The 25,276-nt window shown below is 44.1% G+C and overlaps 1 protein-coding gene across 5 annotated transcripts in view; it reads right to left on the reverse strand.

The window, feature by feature from the left end:
- ADPRM (ADP-ribose/CDP-alcohol diphosphatase, manganese dependent) overlaps window positions 1-25,276 on the reverse strand; it is a 388,290-nt gene that overhangs the window by 8,103 nt on the left and 354,911 nt on the right. For 4 of the 5 annotated variants that reach the window (XR_013824979.1, XR_013824980.1, XR_013824981.1 and 1 more), the window contains one exon: window positions 947-4,397. The gene's annotated coding sequence lies outside the window, so the exon portion shown is untranslated. Of the gene's footprint in view, window positions 1-946; window positions 4,398-25,276 lie in introns of those variants that run through there. The other variant, XR_013824978.1, reaches the window with a different exon arrangement.

Raw genomic sequence — 25,276 nt, forward strand, 5'->3', positions numbered from 1 at the left:
CAGAACGTCCACAAGCTCAGTGGAATCACACGGGAGGAGTGAAGCAGAGGGTTCATTTAGAACCGGCCAGTCGGTCCAGAGAGGTTACACCAGAGAGGGAGGTCACAGCAGGGCAGTGAATTAAACCCAGCAGACCTGGAAGACCTCAGAGCAGGAAGCATGATGAGTCGGGGTCCATCTAGCAGTTAGGAAGAAGGACGTGCATGAGAACCGACAGGAAGGGCAAGACATTGCCACCGGGTCTAATCACAGTGACGGGTGCCCTAGCCAACAAGTGGCTTCCAAGCTTTCAGCAAGAGCAACTATCGACTCCGAAGAACGGGCTCGCCGGGGCTTGCAGGGGGAAATAGCTAGAGGTGAAAGTGATGCGTGGGATGGATCCCACCAGGCCAAGGGTGACCACAGGCTGTACCCACTTGGCCTCCATGAGCCCGTTTAGGTAACCACACTCAATTTCCTGCATCACTTCCACCACAGCCCCTCTCCCAGCAACGGATTTCATAAATATGCACAACGTGCTGGTCGCACAGTGTTCATGATCGAAACTATCTAATTGGCCATTCTGTTTATTCCTTTTCATTTTACCCTGCTTCTCATTCTTTCAGTTCAGTATCTTCTCAGGTTTTTATTTTCCATCAATACGTTCCCATTGCTGCCTATAACCCCCCAAGGTAATTTTTAACACATTTAATTTCAGGATACGCCAGTCCCTCTGAGAGATAATATATTCCAGGAGAAGAAAGAATATTTGGCAAAGAACTTGGGAATTTGGTCTTGATTCTCATCTTCAAATTGCTTATTGTCCTATCTCTGAATTTCCTGGTTTTTTACTCTATCACCTTTATAGAGATGGCACAGTGTAGGACAGTGGTTCTCAACCTGGGGGTGATGGGGAACCTCTTGAAATTATAGCAAAATTGTGTGTGCCTGCGTGCATGCATGCTATTTTTAGGAGACATTTCATCAGACAATCAAATGAATTCAGACCCCAGAAGAAAAAATGAAAACATTACGAAAGGACGAAAACTCTAAGAACTGAGTTCAGAAGACCTAAATTCCAGTCCTTGGGTTACTTTTTACTAGTTCGGTGACTAGTATGTGACCTCCTGGGGCAGAGTTTCTTTTGCTGTAAAATAGAGAAGGTAATTCTGGCCTTTCATACAACACAGGATTAAATGAGACCACGGATGGTAAAGTATCGGAAACGCAGAAGTTCAATAAAAGCGTTCATTTTTCTCACGCTGCCAAATCTCCCAGTTATGCAAAAACATAAGGGCTGGATCAAAAGTCAAACCCAACCAGTTCTGGCAGCGAGGAACGTGCTGTTTTCAAAGCACACCCCTGTCCTCTAATGATATTTCAGTCTTCCCGAATTCCTCACTAGCTTTGTGCGTGGTTGCATGGGGAAGAGAAGCATCGTGGCAGTTATCCAGTTTATTCAATCAATTATCTGGGTATTTGAACTAATGTGATTATATATTCTTGCTACACTATTTGTTTCTGGACCCTACTCTCCCTTTTGGTGTATAAACATGCCTGAGGACACAGCCCCTGTGCGGACAGCTGCCCTTGAAGAACAACTCTTTTAAGAAGTTTCTGAAATTAGCTCTGTGTGGCAGTTGACTGTGTGATCAGCTCCAGCGACAGCCAGCTAGGAGTAAAGGATGGAAGGGTTTCAACGTTTTCCCTCCAACAGAGAAGGGCTTTGACCTAAGTGGGGGCCCTGGACAATTTTGGAATCTGAGACCACAGTGATGCCAGCTGGCAAATTAAACAAGGAGTGAGATCAAAGGAGGCCACAGTGAGGACCTGGAGGGACAAGGTGACACTTTATTACCAAGAGAGTAACACCTTTTAATTGGTGAACACAACAAAGGAAGAGGTGGCAGCCCCAGCTCGCTTCTGATTCGCTCACGCACCGAATGGGGTTTGAGACAACAAAATCCTTTCCTCGCTTCATTTAGAAGTTGTGATATTGATTAGGAAACAAAAGGCCATGCAGGAGACAACATGTGAAACAGAAGGCGGCTTCTAACTGATAAAGACTGAATTTATTAGAAAGTACCCTGAAAGCCAGACATAATGAAATGAAAATAACTTTATTAATTCAGCATTAAGAGGAAAATGTTATTCAGGAAAAGAAATAACACACTTTGTAGGGGGCAGCAGGGGGGACACATGGGTTTACGAGGATTGTTTAATTTTGAATAATGCATATGTCAACTCCATGGATCCTTCCCCAAATTTGCTTCTTTCCTTCTACGGCTCAGTCATCCTACTCTGTCAACAAGCCTAGAACAAACACATTGGAATGCTGAAAATATTGCTTTCACTTCCAAAGGAGACTACCTGAAAGTACAGGCATTTAGAACAGCATTAAATTGAAAAACCACAGCTTGCAACAGCCATAATTTTTTACAACGTAAGCATGGCTGTGAAGGTGATTGTGAAGCTTCTGGGCTGGGATGGCAATTGTAAGGGTTTTTCTTTTCAGTCTGGACTCCCTTTCACACTGTAGTGGACGCTGATGGTTCCAAGCAGCGATACTAATACTTTACTGTTAACAGAGGTCCAACCTCTATTGAGATATCTTTAGTTTTTCCCCTATTGTCCTTTTTTCTGTTCCAGGACCCCATCTAGGATATCACGTTACATTTAGCCATCACGTCTCCTTAGGCCCCTCTGGTCTGTGACACTTTCTCAGACATTTCTTGTTCTTGATGACTTTGACAGATTGGGGGAGTATGGGTCAGGTATTCTGTAGAATGTCCTTCCACTTGGGTTTCTCTGATGGTATTTCTCATGGGTAGACTGGAGTTATGGGTTTGAGGCAGGGAGGTCACCGAGGTGAAGTATCATTCTCATCATATCAAGGATACAAGCTATTAATGTGATTTAACCATAATGACGTTGACCTCGATAACCGCTGCGGAGGCAGTGTTTTGTCAGATTTCTCCACTATAAAGTTATGCATACCGTACTCTTTGGAAGGAAGTCACCAAGCACAGGTCACATGTAAGGAGTGGAAATTTACTCTCCACCTCCATGAAGCGGGTGCACAAAACCTCAATTATTCGGAATTCTTCTGCACAAGAGATTTGTCTTTTCTCTTCCACTTACGTATATATTCAATCATTTATTTACATCAGTATGGACTCATGGATACTTATACTTTGGGCTATAATCCGACACTATGTCATTCATTTTCTTGTTCAAGTTGCCCCAGCTTTGCCCGTCACGAGCTCTTTCAGTTGGTTCTTGTGTCCATTTGGCACACACGCCGCCATTGGGGTTTTAGGTTGTTTGTTTTTGAACAAACTGCTTTACTTTTCAGCACTGTAAGAACTTCTTACAAAGTTATACATTTCCTGCCCCAACCATTGACTCAGTCATTTCTACAAAGAGACCTGGTCCTTCTTCTTGTAGAATGGTATTTCTTCTCTTTATTGTTTTTTAAAAGTATCCACTTATACCACTTTCTGCCAATCCTTCCCTTGTCCCCGTAACTTCAGGAATCCAATTCTTTCCCCCTGATTTTTTTACTATTCTTTTTAGTGCCTTCAAAAATCTGCCTTACAGATACCTCTAAGATTGAACATTTTCATCACATTTGGAGCCCCTCTCTCTAATCTCTCACTCTTCTGTCATCTTTCTACTGAACATCGCGGGTTCCCCTCCCTGGCACCTATAGCGCGTCAGCCGCAAGCTGGAAGGAAAGGAATCGAGAGGAATACTAAGAGAGGGAGTGAGCTCAAGCTACCTCCTTGGTGGCACATTATTTTTAATTAATGCTGCTGCCATTTCCTCACTCTCCCAGCCAAGTTAATGCAACAAGAATTGTGTTGGCATCTGCAGCAGCAAATGGAGAGGAACAGCAGTTTCAAAGGAGGGGGTGACCGCCCCCCGCCCCCAATCTGGGTACACTTTGCAGTAGGGCACAGTTCACACGCAGATTGCCAGAACTCGGCGAGGCTACTGGTTGGAACTCAGTGGTTCCGGAAACACATGTCCTCCGTGACTGGCAGCGATGCCCGCTCCCCATCATGCTGAGACACTTTGAAGAAGGCTCTTTGCCAAGGTGTTCCCTGCAGTCACACGGGGGGCCAGCTTACGGGGAGCATAGGGGGCAAGAAATTAGCACCCAAACACCTTGCCATTCACGTCCAGGAAACACAGGGATCACAGCGAGAGCCGGGTCCTCTGTCTTCACTTCAGCCCAGTCGTCCCTTCCTTGCTCCCACTCTTCAGATCACCACCCCTAAGAAAGCTGATGATTTCCTTTACCTGTGGCTCAACAAACTGTTCTTGAGGGCCAGTGCAGCCCAGTGCCCGTGGTTCATGCTAGAGATGCAAAGGGATTCAGGATACGGTCCCGGTCCAGTGCAGACAAGATTAGCCTGTGAACAGATCACATCAGACAGTGCATTATCTCTAGTATATATACCAACATCCACATATTATGTTATATACAGAGATTCTGTGCCTGTTATCCATTTTTTTAAATTTTCCAAAAAATTACTAAGCTTATTGTTTTTTATCTTTAAATTTCTCCTGGGCATATATCTGGAGAAAACCGTAATTTGAAAAGATACATGCACCCCAATATTCATTGCAGCACTATTCACAATAGCCAAGACATGGAAGCAACTTAAATGTCCATCAACGGATGAATGGATAAAGAAGATGTGGTACATATATACAACGGAATATTACTCAGCCATAAAAAAATGAAATAATGCCATTTGCAGCAACATGGATGGACCTAGAGATTGCCATACTAAGTGAAGTAAGTCAGGCAGAGAAAGACAAATATCATATGATGTCACTTATATGTGGAATCTAAAAAACTGAGACAAATGGAAAACAAATTTATGGTTACCAAAGGGGAAAGGGGGTGGGGGAGGGATAAATTAGGAGGTTGGGATTAACATATAAACACCACTATATATACAATAGATAACCAACAAGGGACCTACTGTATAGCACAGGGAATTATACTGAATATTTTGTAATAACCTATAAGGGAAAAGAATCTGAAAAGATATATATATATATATATATATATATATATATATATATATATATATATATATATATAAATGAATCACTGTGCTATACACCTGAAACTAACATGATATGGTAAATCAACTATATTATACGTCAATAAAAAAATGTTTTTTAATTACCAAATTTATTATTTGTTATCTTTAAATTTCCCAAATAATGTGTGAATACATTCTTCTTTAAGAAAAACTAAAACATTACAGATGAGACTAAAGGTCTGTAACAAGCATACCACCTCCTCCCCAGACCCACCTATACCTCCTCCTTCCCAAATACGAGGGCAAATGCTGTTTGGGGTTTGCTGCCTATTTCCCAGAGAACAGGTACGTTTTTAAAAAGATACTGAAATTCAGGACAGTCTTATTCAAAACGGTACGGCTGACAACCACTGACTGCCGCGTGGCTCCCCGTCTCCTCCCGTTCTTTTCCACCTGTCACTTAGCCTGGTCTGGTGATAAAATTCCAGGCAATGCTTGGAATGTGGATGGGCCAAGATGGCTCTTGTCAAAATGGAATAATCAGAACGCAAGAGAAAGGCTGGGCCTGGGGAAAGCACGCAGATGTCCTCACTGATGGATCCAGGCTGGACCAGGGAAATGAACAAGGGACAGCCATCACCAAGAGAAGCAGGAGGCGGTGGGGAGTGCAAAACTGGAGGAAGGATCCCGGGTGAGGGAGATGTGGAGAAGGATGACCATGGTCCTCAGGTCCAGGAGGGATGAGAGAAGCAGGGCCCTACAGGCAAAGCCATAGTCTTTGAGCAGAGCGTGGTTACGGGCATGAGTCTGCATGGTCCCAGGGGAGCGGTCTGCCTCGACCAAGACTTCCTGCCATGGACACCAGTCTATACTTTTTATTAGTAGAACCTAGATTGAGAAACACAACATCCCCAGGAGCATAGACACCCCCCTCCTTTTCCCAATTAAAGGACCTGAGGTTTTCCTTGGCAACCCTATTCGAGGTTTTTTCATCCTGATCTCTAAAGGCCCCAGAGGGTTCAGCAAGACAGAGAACAGGGAGGCGTGTGTGTGTGTGTGTGTGTGTGTGTGTGTGTGTGTGCACGTGCTGGTGGAAGAGAGTCTCTTTTTCTCATGTAATAGTGACAAGCTTCTTAAATATTAATGTGCTTTTCCCTTTTGTCCGTCTGCGTCCATGACCTGTTCCCTGATAGGCTCAAGGCATTAACCCACCTGGGGAAGAGAGGGGGCTGGTCCCATGGGGAGGAAAGGCATAGGGACTGTTTGGGGAGGGAGGCAAAGAGAAAGCTTCTGAGCTTCAAAATAGAGAGCTGAGCGAAGTATACAGCAGGGTTGAGAGAGGGGCACTTCTGGGAAAGGACTGATGTTCTAAATTCCCTAGTTCTCACTTAACACAGCCAGCCAGCTCCGAGAGCTTTAAGTAAAGGAAGTCTGGGCAGGTAGGAAAGAAGTTAAAGAAAAACTCCCTCTTTCTGACATGAATGACTATGGGGACTTGAAGCAGAGAGAAAAGAGGAAACAGGATGGGGACAGAGACTCTTAAACAAGCAGCTTGATTTCCCCTTCTAGACCATCTCTCTATAATTATAATACACAGAATTAAGTCAACACAAGGCATCGCTGCCCAGCTAGGAAGGTGGAGTCACTGGTTGGGCTGCCAGCAGGGCTGGCTTGCTTCCCTGAAGTGCCCTTGATCCCCTGGGGTTTGGACACTGTCTCCGGAGACACAAGGCCTGCTGGGAGGAGGATGAGGTGCCCGCATGGCAGACGGTGAAGCTGGACAGGCTCGGCCAGGAGCCAGGCCAGGTGGCGGATGCAGCAAAGACACAGGGAGGAATGCAGCGTCAGCAGGAGTGGAGAGGAGGCCAAGGCAGTGGTGATGGGCCTGGGTCCCAGCCCGGCCAGGAAAGAAAAGACCCCGAGTTTCAGCCACAGGCATCCGCATCAAACACCTGCAGGGCTTCCGGAGACGGGATCATGCCAGGAACGTGCTGTGGGTTCCTTGGGGCAAATGGGAGTGCGTCCAAGTCATGGATCCTCCCCTTTATCACAAAAGTGGGGAGCGGTGATTGCTGACCTTCTGTTGTGTTTCCTGGGCCACAGATCATGGCAGCCTTGCGGGGTGGGCTGGGCCCATTCAGTTCTGTCCTCAGAGATGTCCTCTTCCTGGAATAAGAGGTGCAGAGACCTCTGGCTCTTTCCCCAGGTGCTTCCCCAGCAACCTCTCCTAACGCCTTCCCTGGGACAGGCATTTTGGACAGCTCAGTCTTTGGTGGCCTCTCCCCAGACTGAGGGTTCTTGGTCTGGGCGACCCCACTCTGTAGGACAGCTCTGCCAGCAGCCTGGGCACTCAAAATCTCCTGGTGGCATTGCAGGACCAGGACAGAGCGCACATCTCTGCTTCTTAACACGGCTCCCGCAGAGCTGCCTGATAGTGGATTGGAAACAGGCTGGAGGTGGCTCACCAGGGGCACTGGACCCTCCCAGCCATCCTTTCAGGATTTGCCAAGTAGGCAGGATGCTTCTGCCTGAGCTAAGTTGATAATCACACAGCATGGCGGGGGAGAGCTCCACTCTTAGAGGTGGCTTCCTCCAGAGCCTTCCCAGACCCTGGGCATGGAGAAGAAGGTGCACCAAAGGCTCAGCTTTTTGCCAAAGCAAGAACCAACAGAGGCCAGTCTAGAAACAAAACGAGCACTGCCAGCTTGGATTGCAGGTACCCACTTTTCCTGTAAAACAAGAGACAGGCTCAGACCTCAGGCTGGGGGCTCTAGTGACCTTGAATGATCCAAGACCATCCTGATTCCATATAACATTCTCTCTTCGAGAAAGGCCTTTCTCTCGACATATAATCAAATGCCATTATATGTTAATATCTCTGTAAGGCCTTTCATCTTTTAAAAATTCCATGTGCTCAATTTGTGTATCTTGAAACCTTCCTGTATCCACAGTTGCTGAGGCTGGGATAGGTTAGCTGGGGTGCCTTTGGAGTCCATACTTACTTATCACATCACATCATAAATAATTTTAATGGGAAAATGTTAGGTGCTATTTTCTTAAAAAGCAGGTTGGAAGTGAGTTCAAAGGAAGGAAAGATGCCATTGGCTTGGGGAATTGGTAAGGTTTCACATGTCTTCTAAATGGTAAAAACAAACAGAATAATTATGTGACCGACTATATCATGCTGCCTAAATACACACAGAAGTTTGTTCACCGTGGGATCATGAAGAGGTCTTTGAACTAAAAGTGAAGGCAAGGTACAGGGTCCTTAATCTGTAAAATGGGAAGAACTATATGGCCCTGGTGAGCCGTCTCAGGCCTGTTTCCAGGCCACTATCACGGCACTTACAGTTCTCAATTTCTATTGACACTTTGCTATAGAATGTGTTAAGAATGTGCACTTTTCAACCATCACATTGGGGTCGTATACATGTCACGTTTCTTGATTTTCTTTCTAAATTAAAAAAAAAAACAACTGATCAGTTGGATCTCATAAAAACTAACTTCTGCTCTGTGAAAGCCACTCGTAAGAAAATAAAATGACAAGCTAAAGACTGGAAGAAAATATGTGCAAAGCACATATCTGACAAAGGAGTGGTATCTAGAACATACAGAGAAACTCAGAACTCAATAGCAAAAAGCAAAAAATCCAATTTGAAAATGGGCAAAATACATGAACAGGCGTTTCACTGAAGAGGATCTACAGAAGGCAAATGAACACATTAAAAGGTGTTCAGCGTCATTAGCCATTAGGGAAACACAAATTAAAACCACCGTGAGATACCACTATATTCATATCAGAATAGTTAAAATTAAGAATAGTAACCACACCAAATGCTGATGAAGATGCAGAGAAACTGGGTCACTCATCCACTGCTGGTTGGAATGTAAAATGGTACAGCCACTCTGGAAAAGGTTGGCGGTTTCTTTAAAAAGTAAACATACGATTACAAATGACCCAGAAATGCACTCTTAGGCATTTATCCCAGAGAAATGAGAACCTATGTTCACATAAACACCTGTACATGAACGTTCATAGTAACTTACTCGTAATAGCCCCAAAATTTAAAAAACCAAATGTCCTTCAATGATAAATATTTAAGTGATGGTACACATCCATATCATGAACTACTGGTCACCAATAAAAAGGAGCTAATTATTGATAGGCAACAAGCTGGATGAATCTCAAGGGAATTACACTGCATATAAAAAGCCCATCTCAAAAGGTTACACACTGCATTATTCCACTGATACAGCGTTTTTGTTTGAACAGCAAAACAACGGAAGCAACCTACATGCCAATTTGTGGGCAAGTTGTTAAAGGAATTATAGTACATTCAGAGTGGAATAGTATTCAGCCATGAAAAGTATAAGGAAGTGCTTTATATACTGATATGAAATTATCTTCAGGAAGTGAAAAAAGCAATGCAGAAGAGTATGTACAATATGTTGCCATTTCTATAACAATGGGACTACATATATGCTTGTCACTGATGGTAAATGCTTAAAATTCTACAGGAAGACTACAGAAAAGACCAATAACATTGGGTTGCCTCTGGAAAGGGAAGGTTTTTGATGAGGATTGGGGTGGAAGGGAGACTTTTGTTTTCTTTGTGCATCATTTCAAAACTTGGAGGTTAAACCATGTGCATTAATTGCTTATTCAAAAATAAAATATATTTTTGGAAAAGAGAAGCTCTGAAAAATATCCTTTTCTAAATATAAATGATGACCAGAGTTTTTCGAGGTCCAAGGGGCCTTCACACCCCCTGCAAGTTTCTTCCTGCCCCTGCATGGCTTTCCTAGGTGATGGGCACTGCACCCGTACTGTCTGCACAGGAAGGGGAAGATGGGAGCCTTTGTTGGTGGCAGGGTGTGTGTGGGGGGGTGGTAGGGAGTGAGTTGGTGACTGTGGCATCAGGCGGAGCTGCATCTGAAAGAGGAAAAGGTCTTTTCACCTAAAGTAATGCAATTAGGACACCTAGTGTCCAGTGACTTCTCTCACCAGACCTGTTCCCAGAACCATGTTGGCAAGGGAACAGAGAGGAGTTAAGAGCCCTTGCTGTATTTTTTTCCTCCTGTTTCATTTTTAACACTGAAATTACTCCTACCCAAGATGACTTCATCAAGTACATTTGTTGCTTCGCAAACTCAGGAGTTCTCCCTGTTGAAATCCCAAACTACCCCTGTACACAGAGGACAAGGAGAGACCCAAGAAAGAGGCAGACTGCGCCACACTGGTTAATGGCAGGTTGAATAAGCAAGGAAACTTACATACAAGGCTTGTCTGGGACGAGCAGACCTCTGCACCTGCCCGCCAGAATCTTAAACGTTTATGTAGAGGCCTTAACTGGGTTCAGTCATGTACGCCGTCCAGATGGTCTTGGCAACACGACTCTCTCAAGGCTGAGTCCTTGAATATGGCTCCCGCTGTGGGAACGGGGGTCAGAACGTACATTCCAGGGACAGGAGGGGCGAGGAGCCTCTGACTGCCAGGGTCCAGCTTGCAGGTTCACCAGCGATCACGTCCTCTCCGTGATGTCCTCCAATGGTATTTCTGAGACATCTGTTAATTTCTCCTTTACCACTGGAGTGTCTAAACAGCCAGGGAAGGCTCCAAGAGGAACACTCAAACTTCCAGGGCTGCTTTGTTCTTCCTGCAGGGCTAACCCAATTCCACGGGGGGCTCTGTAGCTCTCCTGAGGCTGGAAGCAAGAAGTGTTAGAGTCCCAACCCTCGCCCAGCGTCTGGGTCTAGGCCATGACATCCAGACATGGCTAACTGCATACTGAGATGAACAAAGGCAATTTCAAACCAACAGCTTCCTGTCGTAGTCTCTATCCATTCCTCTCCTGCATCTTTCACTTCTGTACGAGACTCTGAAGCTATTTGCCCAGGAGTAGTTTGTCTCTAGTTACTCCTTCTTAAACTGTCTTCAGGGAGCTTGCTATATTTTCTGCTCTGATCTGCAAGGGAAATTCCTAAAGGCGTATTAGATCAAAGGTCACTGTGTCCACTTCCAGGGCTGCCTGGAAAGCTAGCTGGATAGACTCTTCTCTGCATCCCCCTCACATGTGTAAATCTGTGATTCAGTTTCATTATCCCGTTTTAGTCTCTGAGCAGCTATGCTGTTACTGTGTCAGAAACAAGAAACTGAAATATTCACTGATGTATTTACAGAAGATGTAATAAAATCTGGCCCCGGAGGTCAGATGGTTCGTATCCCATGGAAAGTAGTACGTGCATGGGCATCAGGATTAAATACATATATTATACTAGGGTTTCAGCTCATTTGCCTAATATATTTGAAAATGACTCAATTTATTGCAAACTAAGATTTAGGAAGCTCAGTTTACAGGTTGACAAATTAGCATTTGTCTGCACATATTTCACTATTTTGCATAATTAATTCCTCCCCATAGTACACAGGCATTTTCCTCTACAACAAAACCAGCCTATTTCTTGTTCCCTTCCTGTTAGCATCATGTAAATGGTATTTATTCAGAAGATGCATATTCTTTTCCAAAGCATCCCTTGGAACATGACTGAGATTTTCATCCCAATCATTATCAGCTGTTTATTACCCAGCTTCCCAAATCTCGGTCACAAAAAAAAATTAGAAAAGGAAAAGTTGAGTCATAAAAAACAAAGAGAGTGCCAATGAAATGGATTCTCCTGATTCAGATTGACTGGGTGTATCAGTTAGCATTACGAGGACCAGAGAAGAAAAACGCTAATTAATACTGGCTTTAACAATAGAGAAGATATACTGATTCATTTGCCTGAAAAATCCACAGGTAGAGCAGCTGAATAACGTCACCAAGGGCTTTTTTTGTTTTTCACAATGTTCTCTTCAGAGTTGTCTTCTCCTAAGGCTGGCTCTCTTCTTCACTCTAGGATCACTTTCAAGAGCTACATAGTTCCCACTAATAAAAGAGATGCCGTCTTTATTCCCAGCAAAAGTCCTAGGTATGACTCTAATTGGATGGCTACAGTCACATGCCCAACATTGAGCCAATCACTGTGGTCAGGCAGAACAAATGCTCTCATTGGTCAGTCATATGCTTTCTCTCTATAACTGGGGTAAAATCAGTTTCCCTAGACCAACATGCATCCTCAACCAAAACTGGGAGCTGTTAGAAAGAAAGAAGTAAGGGGGGGTGGTGGTGAGGTAGACAAGGAAGCTACCAAAAAAAAAATTTACTAAAGTAAAGAATGGGAAATCTAAACTGGAGAAAAATCTGAATTTCTTTAAAAGTATTCTGTAGTGCAGTTTATTTCTTTCACATACATGCAGTAAGTCAAATGAGGCCAACAAAGTGTTGACAGGCACTCACTTGAATGAACAGACATGGCTGATTGGCAATGAGCCTCTCAATTACATTTAAGCACACCAATCTTCTTTTGTTTTTTAATTTGGTACTTATATAGAGTTTGTTCTTTGAAGGCAGGCCCACCAGACGTTTTATGAAGTACAGCTCATTGTTTTGTATTTGAAAACTTGAGATTGCTGCAGCAGGAATGGAAATGCCTGGCAGTTGAGGCCTTGAGTGGAACAGGAAAGAGGCACAGCTGCTTACTGCCCTTCCTTCTCTCTTGTAAAATTGGGCAAAGCAAGGAGTATGGAAGACCCAGCTAAGAAAGTCTGTGATGCAGAATGCACAAGGACAGCAGGTCTGGATTTCCACCAGGGAAGTATTTGAGATGTTCTGGCATAGCAACCATCTTTAGCAGTGTAAACATAATATCTCAATGAGTTTAAATTATTGTTCACATGGAAAACCCTTTCCTGATTGGAAATAGCAGGAAAGAGATGATACTTAGTGGGAATGACCAAGTCTTTTTTCTGCAGTGGAACTTGTGTAACTTCACAATCACTGACTAAGCAGAAATTGCAAGGATGCATCTGATTCTCTCCCTCCTCCTCCTCCTCCTCCTTCGCCCATGGCAGACATAACTAATCAATCACACACATTCCCTCTAAGCTTAGAAACGGCTTCACAATCTCTCTTGACAAAGTGCTCCAGGGAGCCACTACCAATTGATCAGACTTGGAAATAGAGATAAAACCTGCTTGACATAACAAATTTTAGCCTGATCCTTTCCCATTTTCATTTTCTGTGATGTTTCTCCTATGGAGGTGATCCATTTGGGGGCTCATTTATTCCCTCAGCTGAATTGAGGGACCTATGAGTCCTCTTCTCCCTGACGTAAGCTTTCTCTCCTCATTGTTCTCAGGTACCTCTTACAGGAGCATTTCCCCAAGGATTATTTTAAAGCATACCAAATCGTCCCCAGATCACTCCTTATTTTATAATCTGTAACTGTCAGTGATTGATTGATTTGCCTATATTTATTTTTTCTTTATTGGTAACTGCCATACACTCCTTTCTTTGGGGTTCTTCTCTCTGCACTGAAGTACAGAAAAGGATGAAGCTGCATAATACCCCTTTTTAAAAGTTCCCTCCTTGGGCTTCCCTGGTGGCGCAGTGGTTGAGAGTCTGCCTGCCGATGGAGGGGACACGGGTTCGTGCCTCGGTCCGGGAAGATCCCACATGCCGCGGAGTGGCTGGGCCCGTGAGCCATGGCCGCTGAGCCTGAGCATCCGGAGCCTATGCTCCGCAACGGGAGAGACCATGACAGTGAGAACTCTGCGTACCAAAATAAATAAATAAATAAATAAAAGTCCCCTCCTCATCTTAAATAAATACACCCAGCTTTTCAGGTGAAGTAAGGTTTACTTTGTGTAATTTGTACCTGTTGTTTCTTAGTGTGAAGTCAATGACCCACCTGAATCAAAATTTACTAGGGTGAGTTTCTTATTAGAAATGGTATTTCTGAACCTCACTCCAAAGCCAACAAAGCAGAATTTCTAGTGACCTGATTTTTTTAGCCAATTCCCGAGGTGACTCTTAGGCCCGTTAAAGTTTGAAAATAACTGCTATGGGAACCAGACAGGGGGTTGGGGAGAAATCGTGGTAAGCTTATCTAGACAGAAAGAGTCTTAAAAGTTTTTAACAGTGGTATCTCCTGAGCTCTATTGATTTTTAGATGGAGCTATGTCTGATCCTTCTTAAGCTTTTACTGACTCATTTCTTGTGATTCTGCCCTGAAAGTCAGACTAGAACATAGCCAGATTAAGAGGCAGGTCAATGCAACACCTGTATGGGACATCAGTCTAAGACTGTCACTAAAACGTCACTGACAATAAGTGGAGAATACCATATTTACAACTCAACTGCACATGAGCTGGAAGGAATATTCGGATGAGTTGCTTTGGGAGCAAAATTCCAAGAAGCTTGTCCAAATATAATAAAAATAACAACAATAATGATGATGATGATGATGATGATAATAATAGTCCCTGGCCTTCCAAGGAAGTTGAGTGTGTTAAACTGTAGGGCTGCATGGAATATCTGAGGTTTGGGCCAGAGCTGAATGGTCTGGATGAGAGAACAGGTGAGGGCCCAGCCTGTGGCCTTGCACCCCTGCTTCACCACCTATATAATCAATCATGTCTATAAATAAATGGACCAACAGATACTCAAATTATAACAGATTTAAGAGGTACCCCACTTGTAACCCTCCCAGGAAACCTGTCTATTTCAGGTGGCCGGTCAAAACTGTCCAATTCTTTCATTTTCCATTTTAATCCTCAGGAATTTTTCTCCCAGGTCCCCATCCCCTTCTCTCCAAAGTCAGTCCCTCAGACTTTAGAGACCACAGGATTCGTGCATTAAAATTTGCATCTCTGAAGAAACTTCTGCCGAGCTTGACAAGCAACCAGAGGTAATAGAAGTCTTCTGGCTTCACACAGAAGTCATCCCAGGCAGTTCCCTAGTACATTTACCGGTGCCTCACGGCGGCCTTTGAACCCAGCATACAACCCATAGTGAACTTGTCTGATGTCCCTCCACTTGGAAAGATATATCTCCTCTCCTCCACCTAGTCAAGCAAGAAGTCAGTTATTTTCTGCTGCCCTGCCCTCCTCCACCAAAGAGGATAACATAAAATATAAATTCTTCAAATTCACAGAAACATTAAATACTTACCTCCATGGTTTTCAGGCCACAAAACCCTGTGTCATTTTTTTCCCTGTTGTCTGATGCGGCCCTTTATGCTGCTTCAGTGCATGTGTGAGAGGCGAGGCCAGCCTGTGACAACGTGGGGAAGCACAGTACTCTCCTTTGGGAATATTCATTTAACTGTGTTTTTGCATGAATTTCCCCCACCTAATTATTTTTATGAGATATTAGCAGATGGTGCATTCTTCACTTGCCCAATACTGCTAAACTATCTAAAATACATGAGCTCTTATCACTGAGTTCTATTTAGGAATTTACTAAGTTTCTGTTTCAAGATGGAAGCCTAAGCATGTGTTGCTACTTCCATATTCTTTCAAGTTTACATTGAAATTACACACACACACACACACACACACACACACACATACACACACACCCTATAACAGAGCGGGGGAAAAGAAATAGATACCATCAGTAACTCTTAAATTTTGGGGACTGTCTGGAGGATACAATATAGTCTTCACCTGATTCACAGAGAAAAATGAGAAGAAACCACAGCCCAAGGCACCAGAGTTAAACATCGGTCTTCTCAGAGGAGCCCAGAGAAGGCCCACGTTAGTGTCCCCAGGTGCAAGCATGGGCCAGAGGTCATCTTCAAGGTTTTTATTGAAGAACTGCATTTTAAAGCCTACGGCAGTAGGTCCTTTTCTCTTCAGCAGAGTTGCTGGCAGCTATGGCTTTTACATTCAGGCCAAAGCCTGGAAACTGCTTTCTAGAGAAAGTAGTTGATCTGTTACTACAAGAAATGGGTGATCTATTATCATTGCTTCGTAACAAACCACTCTGAAATTTAAGAGTTAAAAAGCATTATGTATTATCATCTCTCATCTTCCTGTGGGTTGACTGGGCTCAGCTCGACGGTCTGTCTCTCGTGGGTGAGCAGGGAGATGGAGTCATCTAAAGGTTTCCTCATTTGTGTCTCGCACCTGGCACAAGCCATCCGAGTGGCTTGGGTATCTGGGGCCTGGCCCAGTGTCTGTCTCTCCAAACAACCTCTCCACGTGGCTAGCGCTGGCTTCCTCACAGCATGGTCGTCTGCCAGGAGTTGGACTTCTTACACGCCACATCTGACTTTCCCCAGAGCTCATGCTCTAAGAAACAGGAAGTGACAGCTGGCCCAGGCCCAGAACTGATTATGTCCCTTCAGTTAATATTCTATGGATCGACGTCATCATAGATCCCTACAGACTCAAGGAAAGTGGGGATCCAACTGCACCTTTCAGGGGGAGAAGTGAACAAATGACTTACATCCATCCTACCCTAGAAGAGTTCCTGGCAAGGGTGTTGGAGACTGCCAGAGAAACAGCAAAATTGAAACACTCAAAGGCTCCATGCTCAGAGGGCTTTGCACGGACAGTTATGGGGGTCCCTACCCTGCTTTCATCTTCCTGGCCCCCAAACATGAAAAGAGAGCCTGCCTATAATTATGCTTGCTGACTGAAACCTCACATTTGGTCTTTCTATTTAAGAAAAAGGCCTGTTATGAAAGAGACATATACAACTGCTGAGGAAAGGCACACCAATTGTCTGCACATGTCAGAGTAGCCTGTCATTAAAAAGAAACAAAAAAAAGCTCTTGCAAACAAAGACTGCAAGGTATTAAAAAAACTCAGAAGCATGAAAGAGAAAGAGAAGGATCATTAAACACAAACTAAATAATCCCAGAGGAGGGAAAAAAGAGATCATTCAGGAAAAAGATGAGAACTATCTAAAAACATCCTGATTTCTGCCTACAGGTTTGGGCAGATACCGTAACCACAAATTAAGGGCAGTCTCTTTTGCAAAGGTACCAATCAGAGAGTAAGAAAAAATGTTTCAAAATGAAGATATTACTGCAAAAGTAAAGATTTCACTAGATAGGTTGAATAATAAATTGGACAAAGATTAAGATTAGGTTTTTGATCTGGGAAGTAAAATCAAAGGAATCTCTCAGAACTGGGAGCAAAAAGATAAATAAAATATATGGGAAAAGTTAGGAAACACAAATGTCAAATCTAGGAGGCCTGACAGCAATCTAGTAGATTTCTTAGATGGAGAGAACAGAAGCATAAGAAGATAAAACATAATTACAGACATTAAAGAAAAAAATAAAACTCCCTGAACTGAGAGTAGACGTGACTCTTAATACTGAGCATCTCCTGAGTATGGAGAAGGATAAATGAGAAAATAACTCACATATAGATGTATCATGCTGAAATTTCCTAACTCAAAGCATTAAGTGAATGTCCTTAAAGCTTCCAGAGAGAAAAGAGAGGTCACACCCAGGGAAAGATGAACATATTAATATGCACTTCTGAGCAGCAACACTGAGCTATGTTAGAGGAGCAATATATTCAAATTTCTAAGAAGAAACTATATTGGATCTGGAATTCTATACCCAGCTAAGCTATCAATAAAATGCAGAGATTAGAAAAGAAAAGAAGATGTTTATGGCCAAACAAGGATGCAGCAAGTGTATCGCCTGTATTTCTAATATGTGAAGAGATGGCTTACCAAAGTCCTCCTACAAAATGCAGAGCAACTATGGGAGGAAGGCCAGCATGAAACATACATTGTAGATGCAGCTGAGCATCATTCAGAAGTAAATGAAGCAAGAAAGACATTAACAGACAGTACATTGGACTGGAGTGCTTGGAAATTATACAGAAAAGATGGGTAAATATGATTACCCAAACTTTTAAAAGTTTAAAAAAACAAAACTAAGTTTGAAATATACGTAGCAAACCAGGAAAATATTTGCACCACCTGTAACAAAGGACTAATATTCTTAGTATGGAAAGTGCTTTTTAAGACAATTTTAAAAATGGAATAGAAATAGAAAAATGGGCAAATATCATGAATGGGCAAGTCACAAAGGAAAGAAAGAAATGAAACCAGATAAAAGGTGACTGGGATGTAGTGAATGTTTGAGTTCCCCCCCCAAAATACACGTATTGAAATCCTAACCCCCAACATGATGGAATTAAAATGTGGGGCCTTTGGGAGGTAATGAAGTCAGGAAGGTGGACACCCATGATGGGATATGCATCCTTAAAAAGGAGACTCCACCAACAAGGACCTACTGTAGAGCACAGGGAACTATACTCAGTATTTTGTGATAAGCTATAAGGGAAAAGGATCTGAAAAAGGATATATATACATATATATATATATATATGAATGAATCATTTTGGTATGTACTTGAAACCAACACAACATTATAAATCAACTATATTTTGATTTAAAAAGTTATTATTAAAAAAAAGGAGACCTCAGAGAGCTCTCTCCCACTTCACTGGTGAGGACACAGTGAGAAGACAGCCACGCATAAACCAGGAAGCCGGCTCTCACCAGACACCGAATCCGCCAGCACCTTGATCTTAGATTTCTTAGTCTCCAGAACTGTGAGAAAATACATTTGTTGTTCAAGCCACCCAGTCGATGGTATTTTTGTTTAGCAGCCCAAGCAGACTAAGACAGTGACAGTCTCTGGATTTCCCACAGGGCTGCTCCTCCCTAGAAATTCGGCCTGAAAAGAATGATTCCATTCACTCCCCAGGGCTCACGTGGATGGGTGGATCGGGAGTGCGGGGGAGTGTTGACTTTTCAAGGGAGACCGTGCTTACAGGTAGAGGGCAGGGTACTTTTTTTTTTTTTTTTTAACAGTTACCATGTGTGAAACTTCGGAGAAAGAGAAGTTAGGCTAAGGGAAATTTTTCGGGAGTTTGCTCTGCTAAGTACGTATGTGTTTAATAATTATCACGTTTATTCCTCATTATGACCTCCTGAGAAAGACAGCTTGCTTAGCAGTAGGACATTGGTGAGTTCTGAATAGCAATCAGCTTTATTTTTCCCATTTGTGCTCCAACCACACTCTGCCCTTTTCCTCAGCCACAATGTGGGCCAATTGTATCCCTTTCTGGTTGCTTTGGGTTATCAAAATTCCATCTGGTTTAAAGCTTTACTCAAATCTCCTATTTTAAATTCATAATCAGCTTTGGGTTCTCATTGTGGTTAGTGGGAAGGGGTCTACTCTTTCACTCTTGTCTTGCAGTGCAGGGTAGGGCCATGGTCTCCTTCTGGGTTCTCTTCTCCCCACTACGTTTCCAGGCTTCATTCCTCTAGGAAGACAGAGAGGAAGGAGAGGGACATTGGAGTTGACTTTACCTAACTGTGAATCCACCTCATTCTATCTGGTGTGTTTTTGGTCTCCAGAAATGTGCTGGCCTCTGTGTAGATGCAGGTGAGGTTTTCTTGGGACGGTGCGCAACGACATCACAGCCTCTGTAGTCACCCACCTCTTCCTTGTTTCCCTTTGCACCTGCCACTGGTCCACACCCTCAGCCTCTCTCCTGATGGTCTCGGGTGGCCTCGGCCTGCAGCGGATTTCAGTTCCCAGAGATGGAAGTCAGGCCGCGGCAGTGAGAGCACTGAATCCTAGCCACTAGACCGATGGCCAGTGACAAGGCCCTGGCCTGCACGGCTTTGCAGAAATGAATTCCCACAAAGATGGAAAATAGTAAACAAGTAAAGTGTTTATTAGGAGGAAAAAGAGTACGTGTGGATAGACACACGGGCAGACTCAGGGAGAGAGAGTCGCGCCCTTGTGGTGGTTTGAATAACTTCTGTGGCTCATTTTTTCCGGGTTTCCTTTGGCGAATCATCTTCCTTTGCCTGGTTTTGAGTCCGTATTTAGTATATCTCAGGGCCCTCCCATGTGTGCAGGCACATCTCTTAGCCAAGATGGATTCTAGAGAAGAGGCCTATGGGTAAGTTGACATCACTTACTATGGGGTGGCGCCCCCTCCTTTTTTGACCTCCAAGCAACCTTTCTGCACATGTGTACTCGGGAAGGTCTCCTTGACTTCGAGAATGGGGAATACGTGGTCTTTTATCTCTTATCTGGACAGGGCTCAGCTTCTCCTCCGTTCTGCTATTTCATAGTATCTGCCCACAGGGGACGAACTGCTGCTCAGCCTGGGGCCCATCTATCTCCTGCCTTACTGATGGGTATCGCTGAGCTTGCCTGGTTGAGCTCTGAGCAGTCCTCAGGGCTTGCCTACTCTGCTAACTTAGGCAGGCCTCTGTGTGATGCCCTGGGATGGCTAAGTGCCTCTTCTCGTTCTTGGAGGTCCCTGGAGTTCCGGGCTGCAGCCCCTCCATCCTCTGGTAGGCACACTAGACCACAGTCCCCACTGCCCATCTGCTGAGGGCTTCTCCCGCAAGCTTCCTGCCTTTAGAAATGCCCATAGAAGGGGGTGTCTGTCACTGAGCTCATATCACTCCCAGGGACACGGTCACCTTCTCCCAAGAATCGTCTCATGGTGCCCTGCTCCGAGGGTGGCATCCAGCCCGGGAGTAGCACGCCTGACTCTCCTTCCTGCTGGGACTGGAGATCTCTCCTAGTGATGCTTTTGGAGCCCTCTTCCCAGCCTCTCAATGGGTTTTTTGGTTTTTTCGAGTAGGGAGGGAATAAGCTCCCTGCCCCCATGAGAAGAAGTAACGCCCCCACCACCCCGCACCTCCTACACAGACACAACTTCAAAACTCTGACCATTTTCCTGCCCATCCCTTTTTGCTACACCTCCCGTTCACACACTTCAGTGCATGAGAGTTTCCAGCTTTGCTGGATGAAGCTCCAAACCACAGGACATCACCCAGCTCCCAGGCTGGGTCCCATCTGCCAGTCCCACCTCGCAGCTACCCACTGGTTTTGCCAGGGATTTCTAAAGCAGGCTGTGGTGATGCAGAAGAGAAAAGCCACACCCGCCTCTGAAATGTCGGAATACTTTCTTGACTACGGCCATTCATACACTGAAAACGGTTTCATTCAGATTTTGTTTTAGCCTCTCTTTACATGAGAGGCTAATGCTTTACATGAGAGGCTTGAAAGGACAAGAGCATTAATTAACATACGACTTGATGGAAAACTATAAATAGAAATCAAAACAAAAGTCTAACCTTTAAAGGGTTCAAATTTAAAATCTCTGAGAAAGTGAGTGATTATTTTATTGATGTAGTTTCTCCACCAGCTCTCAGAACCTGCAGGTGTTAAATGAGCTGCACAAGAATTTCTCTCTGCTTCCGAGCCTGCGGTAGAAACATGCTAATGAGAATTAGAGGAAATTAATGGGAGAGGGACTAGGAGGCCACAGGAGAAGTTCAGCACAGCTTCCTGTGTGGTAAATTTTCAGAAAAGCTGCTGTAATTTACCATGACCCAGGAGCTTATAAGTAAAAACAAAAAACAGGAAAACAAAAAATGTGCAAAGCTACACCCTTAATCTTACATTTCTCCTAACACACAATCCTAAAAAATGCTAACGACAAGGTCAGTTTCAAAAGGGCTATTGCATGGACTTCCCTGGTGGTGCAGTGGTTAAGAATCCACCTGCCAACGCAGAGGACACGGGTTCGAGCCTTGGTCCAGGAAGATCCCACACGCCGTGGAGCAACTAAACCCGTGCGCCACAACTACTGAGCCTGCACTCTAGAGCCCGCGAGGCACAACTACCGACGCCCACATGCCTAGAGCCCGTGCTGCGCAACAAGAGAAACCACTGCAATGAGAAGCCCGTGCATCTCAATGAAGAGTAGCCTGCACTCACCGCAACTAGAGAAAGCCCGTGTGCAGCAATGAAGACCCAACACAGACAAAAATAAATAAATAAATAAATAAATTAAATTAAAAAGAAAAAGAGCTATTGCCAGCCCCCGGCCCCCACAAAAACAACAACAATAAAACGGGAGCACTGTGAAGCAGGACCCATACCTTAGTGTCCCCAAAACTAAACAAAAGGAGAGTAAGATCGATGTCAACAGTGATGGTGATATAATTATTATGTAAATTCTGACTCCAGCAGGAAAGATGGGGCTAATGCTACATCTTTAGCAAGCAAAAGGTTTATAGTTTATTTGGTCCAAACGTCTCATTTTACAGATAAAGAACCTGAGGCCCAAGAGGTTAAGATGGCACCTAATCTTTTTTCTTTTAACTTTTTATTTTGTATTGGAGTATAGCCAATTAACAATGTTGTGATAGTTCCAGGTGCACAGCAAAGCGACTCGGCCATACATATCCATTCTCCCCCAGACTCCCCTCCCATCCAGGCTGCCACATAACACTGAGCAGAGTTCCCTGTGCTATACAGGTGGTCCTTGTTGGTTATCCTTTTTAAATATAGCAGTGTGTACATGTCAGTCCCAAACTCCCTAACTATCCCTTCCCCGCACCCTTCCCCGCCGGTAACCATAAATTCATTCTCTAAGTCTGTGAATCCGTTTCTGTTTTGTAAATACGTTCAGTTGTATCATTTCTTTTTAGATTCTGCATATAAGTGATATCATACGATATTTCTCTTTCTCCATCTGACTTACTTCACTCAGTATGACAGTCTCTAGGTAGGACGGTACCTAATCTTAATGGACTTGAATTCATGCCTAGATGTCAAATCTACTAAGTTATATCGATACAGACATTGACAGGGATAATAATATTAGCTCTGAAACTGGTCCACGGATGTCAATGACCAAAACAGTCGTGTAAAAATTAATGATCAGGGACTTCCCTGGTGGTCCAGTGGTTCAGACTCCACGCTCCCAAAGCAGGGGGCCTCGGTTCGATCCCTGGTCAGGGAACTAGATCCCACGTGCATGCCACAACTAAAAGAGTCTGCACGTGGCAATGAAGATCCCGCATGCAGCAACTAAGACCCGGCACAGCCAAATAAATAAATATTTTAGAAAAGAATTAATGAGCAGAAACTTCAATTAAATAGAGTTGGGAGACCAGAAGGGGGCGCTCTCAAGCCCTGTGAGGACAGCAGAGCCCAACAGGAAGAAGAAAGACTCGTCTTCTTTCCTGGCCAGGACTCAGCCAATGACAAGCCTTGAAAAACTCTTTGTCTACTATCACCCTCCCAACTTCCTTTCCGTTCTATAAAAGCGTTCTCTCCTTGCTGTACAGGTCCTTACAGGCGGCTTGCCGTGGTTGCAGACCCCGAACTGCAGTTTTCTGCTGACCCTGAATAAACCCATCTTTGCTACAGAACTATCTGTCTGTCTCTTTGTTTCAGGCCAACAGTGGTGACCTAATCCGAAGGCCAGCACTCATTTCATTATTAGTATTCCACTAAATTTGGTCTGGCGAACATTCATGGAACACGTACCATCCTAGGCACTGTCACTGACAAAGAATTCATGGTTTCAACAAGGGAAGCCAATGACTGGTATTCAAACAGGTACCTACACGCCAAGGAGACACGTGATAAGCAAGCTGCCATAGGGACAAAGATAAAGAAGCAATTAATTCCACCACAGGCCAAGGAGGGTGGGGAGGCTCTCGGGAAAGAATGGAGAAGAGTAGCTTTTTTTTTTTTCTTCCAATGGAGATGAATACCAAACTGTTTCTAAAAGATAAGGTATTCATCAAGAAAAAGTGGGATGGGAATTCCCTGGCAGTCCAGTGGTTAGAACTCCATGCTTTCGCTGCCAAGGGCACAGGTTCCATCCCTGGTTGAGGAACTAAGATCCTGCAAGCCAGCCAGCATGGCAAAAAAATTTTTTTTTAAATTACACAAAGAAAAAACTGGGAAGAGTGGGAAAGCATGAACAAAAATAGAGTCCTAACACAGGAAGTCTGGGAAATGGGAAGTGAGTCCAGTTGACAGAAAGGCTGGAGACTCGGCTGGAGCTAAGCTGGATTTGTATGACTTTCAGCACCACGCGGGTGATTTTGTACTTTATTTTGGTGAATAATGGAGAGGCAGTGGAGGAATATTTTTTAGAATGAGTGAGATTGGATTTCTGTTTTAGAAAATGATTGTTGGTATTCCAAAGGATGGATGGGAGGGTGGAGAATCTAAAGGCAGGAAGATCAATGAACCAGCAACTGAAAGAGTAGAAGAGAGGAATAAATGGCTCACCAAAGCCTGCTGGTGGGGATGGAGAGGAGGGCTGGGTTCTGAGCCATGTGTCCAAAGTAGAACTGATAGGACCCCTGAGGATTGCATATGATCACTGGGCAGCTCAGACTTTTGGTGACAGCACCCATGATGCAATGTTTAGAGGAATGTTCACTGTACATGTCAATCCATGTGACGATGAGGCCGAACCCCCTTCCTCTCTGTGTTCCAGCATTGACTGCTGGTCTGACTTTTGAATATCAAACTTGTTTCTGCTTCTGCTTTGCCCTCTACCTGGCATGCTCAGCTCCACATTATTATAGAGCGGGGTCCTCATCCTTCAGGTACTGTTAAAGGCTGGACTGTGTTCTCCCAAAATTCATAAGTTGAAGTCCTGAAACCTACTGCATCAGAATGTGACCTTATTGCGAAACAGCGTCATTGCAGGCGCAGTTAATTAAATTAGGATGAGGCCATACTGGGTTAGGGTGGGCCCCTAATGCAATGTGACTGGTGTCCTTATAAAAAGGGGAAATTGGGAGATAGATGTGCACACAGGGAGAACGCCGTGTGAAGATGAAGACAGAGGTCGGGGTGACACCTCTTCAAACCAAAGAATGGCAAAGCTGGCTAGCAAACCACCAGAAGCTAGGAGAGGGGCATGGACCAGATTCTCCTCCACGGCGCCCAGAGGGAAACAACTCTGCCAACTTCTTGATCTTGGACTTCTGGCCCCCAGAACTGTGAGACGATACATTTCTGTTATTTAACCCTCACACCCAGTCTGTGGTACTTTGTCATGGCAGCTCCAGGAAACAAATACAAGTCTCAATTCAAACTACAACTCCTGGGAGAGGTTGACCACGCAATATAAAATAGTGCCTGCCCCCATCACATTCCTTTGCTTTACTGTTTTCACAACATTTAACATTACCTTATCTTGTTAATGTATTTATTTATTTGTTTTTGTCTATTCCTCCCACCGTGCTCTGCCATCCTTAGAATGTATGGTCCTTGACACTGGGGGATGTTTCTCGGACTTTGCTGGGTCTCCAGACTTTAGAACAATCTGGCGATAGCGGACAATCAATACATGTTTCATTGAACGGATGAATAAATAGACGAACATCAGTCGTGACATTAAAGCCAACTGTAATGTCAATTACAACTCAAGTATTCTCATTTGTCCTCCGGATAGCGTGAAATCTGGGATGTCTGTCTTCTAGTGCAGAATCATCTGGAGGGTCCTTCACTCAAACGTCTGGGCT

This window comes from Stenella coeruleoalba (genome assembly GCF_951394435.1).
Source record: "Stenella coeruleoalba genome assembly, chromosome: 19".
Lineage (NCBI taxonomy): Eukaryota > Metazoa > Chordata > Mammalia > Artiodactyla > Delphinidae > Stenella > Stenella coeruleoalba.